Source organism: Pollachius pollachius (genome assembly GCF_949987615.1).
Source record: "Pollachius pollachius genome assembly, chromosome: 11".
NCBI lineage: Eukaryota > Metazoa > Chordata > Actinopteri > Gadiformes > Gadidae > Pollachius > Pollachius pollachius.
This window is the reverse complement of record NC_136944.1, coordinates 10,249,620-10,256,598: the sequence shown is the minus strand read 5'-3', so window position 1 is coordinate 10,256,598 and position 6,979 is coordinate 10,249,620.

Below are 6,979 nucleotides of genomic sequence, written 5' to 3'. Positions count from 1 at the left end.
TCCAGCTAGCTTCCTTTTTATCCCGCTAGCCTGCTAATCCAGTTTGCTCCTTCATTCTCCAACTTGTCCACTATTCCAGCTAGCTCCTTCATTATCCTGCTCACACTTATCCATCTGGCTGCCAGTTTCTCCTGCTAGCATAGCCTATTTGTGCTGCAAGCCCACTATTCCAGCTAGTGGCCAGTCTGCTATTCCAGCAGACTATGATTAATATATACCGTTGGATCAGTATTACAGTTTGCTACACGTTTCCCTTGCTAGCGCGCTAATCTAGCTAGCTGCCCATTCCTCCTGCCTTCACAATAATCCAGCTAGCTGCCTGTTTCCCCTGCTAGAACACTAATCCAGCTCGTGGTGGGTCTGGGGCCATAATCCAGGATTAGGACCTCCTCCCTGCAGAGAGGCCTGGGGTCACATTATCGGGGCTCCCCCACCCACCCCCGTTGAATGTGCCTGAGGCACCTCAGCTCTCTACCCAGCATGTGTGTGTGTGTGTGTGTGTGTGTGTGTGTGTGTGTGTGTGTGTGTGTGTGTGTGTGTGTGTGTGTGTGTGTGTGTGTGTGTGTGTGTGTGTGTGTGTGTGTGTGTGATTAGCACTGCATTGCATCAGACCCGGACTTGTCACCCTGAGGGGGAAACTGCAGTGTTGTTGAAATGAATAGAGGTTAAAACAGGGGATATGGGTGGTGCGTGTTACCACCAGATCCTTTCATTTGTCATTCTAACCCTTTCACTGAGGAAGTCAAAAACTAGATTTCTTCAGCTACACCAGTACCCCATGTTTCTGCATTTGTCGTTTGAGGAAGGAATATGTTGGGTGGCACACGTTGAAATGTACGTGTTGGCACATATTCACTGTGCTTTAACACAATTTCCATAACTAGGATTTGGGCTGCCTTCATTTCAACACAAAATAAGTCTGAAACGCAGTATAGAGGCAGAGACTTTGTCTACTGCAGGTCACCAAACCCAACCAAGGTAGTTAGAAACTAAATAAGGTACTTGAGAGGATCTTTAGCATTTATAGAATTACGATAGGGTGAACATTATGGGGGAAGGACCCTGTAGTAGCTGGGTTGTTTGACTCCCAGCCAATACCATGTTGCTGCGATCCCCCATGTCCACAGACTAGTTCTCAATACTCTTGAGGAAGGTGCCCAAGGCTGTACATGCTTAGCTGTGTCTGAGTTCATTGTAGGTCAGTTTGGACAAAAGCGTCTGATAAATAACTGAATAGTAATTGTGACTCTGGGTTGCAACTGAGTGGTGGCATCCACAAGTACCTAAGGAACATTCACATAAATGAGAGAACTAGTCAAATGTAACAATTCATAACAAATGACAATAAACAACAATGGCTAAATATCTATCTATCTATCTTTGTCATTAAATAATTTACAATAGCCTTTACCCTATTACAATATTCCATGAGACTATATGCATTTTTATGAATGAATTTGATACATTTAAATTGACATGAAGTTATTTAGCAGACAAAGTGGCTTGGGGGTACAGGGGGGACTCCTATCAATATTGGAGCAAATACAAAAAGTAAAGTAAATGAATCACTACAGTGCAAGGTTATTTGTGGTAGGCCTATTCACGCACACATCACGTCATTTGAGACGCGCACATTGACCAGTTTATCAGCCATCATCATCATCATCATCATCATCATCATCATCATCATCACCATCATCCATTGTTGATCCTTCGGCTAGCATTTCCCTTACTGCCCATGTGGGATTCCAACTTGCGTCAGTGCTCGCGACCCAAGGGCCCCGCGGCCCTTGGGTCCCAGCGCAAGGGAATAGCAACTGGTGTGCCAAAGCTGTAACTCTCTGTACCGTTAGTGCTGCTGGTTTTCAGGATGAGTCAGGCACTTAGAAAACACATAAAGCAGACGACGTGTGGCAGAAAAGTGATGATCTTAGCCCAAGCGCCAATTAATCAAGACCAAGATGCTGAGATATATGTAGTAGAGGTACACTCTATAAAAATCCAAAACGGAGGACTATATCTATGAGACTGTAGGCTATAGCTCTCGTCTCATTTGACTACCGTTTGACTATCAAAAATGTATATTTGATCACTGAGTCTAACGGCCTATCATCTGATAAAGGAATAAAAAGTAGGCCTAACTTTAACTGTACTGGACGAACGATATTGTTATACGGTGCAATGCATTTAATTCAAATTCTACATTAGCCTACGATTTCTACATTTAACAAATGTAAGCCAAACTGTTCACCTAAATGATGAAAACGATATTTGAAAGTGACATCATCACAAATATTTGGATTTGAGAACTGAACAATTTTAGATGAACATTCACATTCTGTTAAAATTGCTTAAAAAAACGACCGAGTGCATCCCTACAACATTCGGCATCAACACTTAACGAGCTCTCAGTCTCACTGTGCAACAGCATGGCTACGCGCCGTCCTCTCCCTCCGTTGCTGCTATCATTCGCAGGGGCGACAGCAGCAGCTATTTTCAGACACGCCTCATTTTCCCCTCAATCTTCCCCTGACAAAACGCGCGGTGCCGACCTCTTCACTTAAACACCGACTCGGAGCTTGGCAAGAGAGAGCGAGGCAAGGTTGAGAGATCTCGCATTGTTATGATAAGAGTGCCAAGTCGAACCCATTTGCATTCAAGTGTGAGGAGAAGACATCTATTTTCGTGTTATGTGTACATGAATAGAACGAGCGAGAGAGAGGGAGAGTGAGGGAATACGAGCTAGACAGCTAGGTGATGAGATAGGGGAAGAGAGAGAGAGAGAGAGAGAGAGAGAGAGAGAGAGAGAGAGAGAGAGAGAGAGAGAGAGTCAACATACAAAGCCTTCTCAAAAAAAAACATTCAAGTATTTTTTAATGCAATTCATAATACTCTGGAGTTCTTTGCAGCAGAAATAAATCGAATAACCATGAAGTAAAGAAAAGGAACAAGGGTCAACTCAGGCATAGATTACTACATGCAGTTACAAGTTATAGTCAGTGAAGATAATATGTTGAAAAGATTACAATATGACTCACGAAGAAGGGATTTATCACCAACCATACCTAAACAGAATGGTTCTAATAAACCTTCAAAGGTCTATCACAATACAGACTTGGAAATAATTTCAAATATTCAACTCAATGTTTTCATCTCACTTACTGGAGTCAGAACAAGGCCGGTTGCCAGATCGAGAGAAATAAGACAGCAGCATAATGTTACTGTTAGAAAGGCTTATTTGCTTCACATCCAGACCACAGAAGACCTTTTGTTGTTCATATTAAAGAAAAACTGATATTTGTTGCTGTCCAAGGGCAGTAATAATCACTGGATTATCGAAGCCCGTCCAATAATTTAATTCTGCCCGAATTAAATTGAGATTGCCCTACTGGTCTACCCAGCTACCTGAGTCTCCCACAAGGCTAGGCAGACCTAACACTAAAGCTATGAAGTTAGTCATGTGTTTTGGGGGAAGGAGTTTGGAAGGTTTCTTTTTCCGGTTAGATACATCTAAATCTAATTTACGTTGGCAGCTTTCTCTAAATTGGGTACCTGTTGTTACACCTTCAGAAAATGAAGAAAACAGTCACAGAAAAAAATATTACAATTATTTTATAAATATATATATTATATAATAATTATAATATGATTGTAATTATATGATTATATATATATATTTTTTTCTATTATATGTAAATGTTATAATGATACATTTTATTCATTTAGGGAGGGTTGGGATTTTTTTCCTGGTTGAATGCCTTTTTAATCTAGCGTGCTCTGGCTGGGTTCTATAAATTGCCTATAGCTGTCTCTACACTTTCAGAAAATCCAACATTTTATACCCATTCAAAAATGTTAACAAAATATATGTATTTCTTTTTAAAACACACACACACATATATATATATATATATATATATATATATATATATATATATATATATATATATATATATATATATATATATTGGTAAATGAACTGAGTGTGGCTTTGCACAGTGCCCCTAACACAACGTATACCCCTCTCTCCCTCCTAAATCCATTAACAGCTGCCTTGATGGAGCAGCCGGTGGTGGTGGTGTCTGCAGTGCAGCAGTGGCAGGTCCATTAACACCTCCAGAGGCAGAGGGCCCGGCCCCCTCCATAAACAGCCCGGCCGGGGGTCCTTCCTAATGGTCTAGGCTCATTCCCTGCCCAGCCTGCTCCAGGTGTGGAAGTCGGGCCCTGTAATTGATAATTAGGGGGCAGTAACCCCACAGTCAACGCAGGCCTTGTGATGACAGAGGGGGGGGAGGGGAGGGAGTCGTCACTCACAGGAGAGAGAGAAAGAGGAGAGGGATCAGGCTGTAATTTGACCAAGACAGTAAGGTGTATATTAATATAACGACAAACATTGTTTGCTTTCATATTATGTTTATTGATGATCGTATTTGGTCTTTTTGGTTTTTATCCAAATGACACAATGAATTAAGATACAGCACAGATGTTTAATACAATTAACGCAATGGTTGATGCAGATATTTATCCTTAATTATTGATACTTGTAAATTTGTATTACTATTTGATTAAGTTACTTGATTCATCCCTGAGGGAAAAGAAGGGTGTTCCTCCCCAGCCATGCAACACATATTACTTCAACTGCTCATAAAGTCACTGGATGGGAGGAGCATGTTATATACTAAACAATGTTCCTTGTTTTGGGTTTTTGAACCAACATTAAAAATGAAAGCAGCAGCAGCATTAGACAGACTAGCTGAGGATCAGTACAGACCTGTAATGCATACCTCCGTACCCACAGCTTGGCTCCCAGCCGTACGGTTAAGCCACAGACAGATCTTATCGATGGTAAAACCAGCAATTTCAATTCTCCAATTCATGTTCTCCTCCTGTGAACATCCGGGCACTGCACCAATATTCCTAAAGAGGATGGTGATAAGCTTATTATTAAACTACCTTCTTTGGCGTCAGAAAACCAATATGGAATCGAATCCCCATGTTGGTCATCCAAATGTAATTTACATGCTTATTGTCATTTTCCCTTTATCATGTTTGGTGCTCTCTTGAAATGCATTAACCTTGAGAGAAGACATCAATCTGGAGATAATGGCTGTAATTGCAGGCAGACAGACCTCGACATCAGAGGCAGGCGGGCTTGGTCTCACAAACGTGCATCTACCCCCCCCACCCCCCACACACAGTACCAGGGACACACATGCAGAGGCACACTCCCATGCCTACATAGGGCACGAGGGCACACATATCCACACGTTCATGCACCCACATAACGGACGACAGACACAGGCGTGTGTGAACACACACACACACGCACACACACACACACACACACATAATTGCTTACAATGATTTAGGTCCCCGGGTGATCTTATGGTTTCGGTTAGGATCATTGCCAACAAATTTTCCTCTGGAAATCCATTATCCACTTCTCTCAATGATGACTTGCATTAATCAAGCCTGTTAAGAGAATAAGGACCTGAAACCCAATAGGAACAAGTAAAGGGGGACGTTGTCACAAAAACACAACATGAGGAACAGAAAACCACCAGACAAAGATGCTTTGGTAATCTTGTAACAATGCCAAGCTGTGATCCAATTTTTATGAAGTATAGATGATGTTTAAATATTTTCCAAGAACAGCCATGAAAATATATATTAAAAGGCATAGAACTAGGCCATCCTTGAAAGTCTGAGAAACACTAGAGTGTGTGTGTGTGTGTGTGTGTGTGTGTGTGTGTGTTAGCCCCCCTGAGAACACACACCTGACGTCGGTGTCTGATGCTATCTCCACAGCTGTCCTTGACAGTAAGTTGATCGTTGCCATGCACCAGAGTCTGAGCCCCTTCTCTCATCAGACAGCCGAAGCAGGCGCAGAGATAAGGTTGTTTTGGATCACTACGGGTTACGTTCTAGGAAAAACACATGTTGACAGTTAACCTTAACATGTTTGATTGGCCACAGAGTGTGGAGGGGGTGGGCTTTTTGTCATGGGGGTAAAAACGCAACACAAATGAAATTGTGAATCGTTTTTAAAGCTTTTTGCTTTTACCGTTTTCACATGTCCTTTCTATCAAACGATTTTTAAAAATATATTTTTCAATTCTTTTGAAACAATTTTTTTATCAACAGATCTAAAGACAGGATGAAGAAAATGGCGGTTGTGTGATGTAGTCGTAGGCTGTTCAGGCACCACAGAGAGGATCAGCACTCAGCACAGACCGCATACGGGCACGCTTTCTACCGCATGCACCATTAGGTTAAAATAAATCCCTCTGCAGCGAAAAAATATTTTCCATCTTCCAAGACGTATATAAAAAACATAAAACAAAACATAAACTCTTGTTTTTGGATGAACTGCAGATATAACTGTTGAGTGTGTAGGACAATGAAATTAAGCAGACTATCAGGGTAATTGTAACACAAGTATTCCCTTTTTAATAATATGCAAAATGAATAAAAAGCATTTTTGCAATGATGTGTACAATAATGGACAGACAAAGTGTAACGGTAGTGTACATTCAACACTGTGTTCCCCGTATGCTGCAAACTCGCAGCGTGTGTATGTGGATGTGCAGACAATCATTGATTTGTTTGTTCGGAAAATAACATTTGAATAGAAATGTTCACATACACACGCATTCATCTGCATGTGTGCACCGATCCACACGCACACAAACGCACACAGACACACACTCACACACCAATTACTTTCCATCTGTGCACTTCTGGATTCGCTCACTTCAGAACCTCCATCCAGCCTCAAAAGTCTTCCAGACGTTTTGAGGAAGGCAGCTGCACATGATAACTAATGGAGGGGAGCGAAGAGCAATACACAACGCCATTTACCTCGACTGCATGGTGACAACCAGACTGGCAGAGGAGAGAGCGAGGGGGGAGGGGGATTTATGGAGGGGGGGGTGAGAGATGGAGAGAAAGGATGAGTGAGATGGGGTGAGAAAGGGAG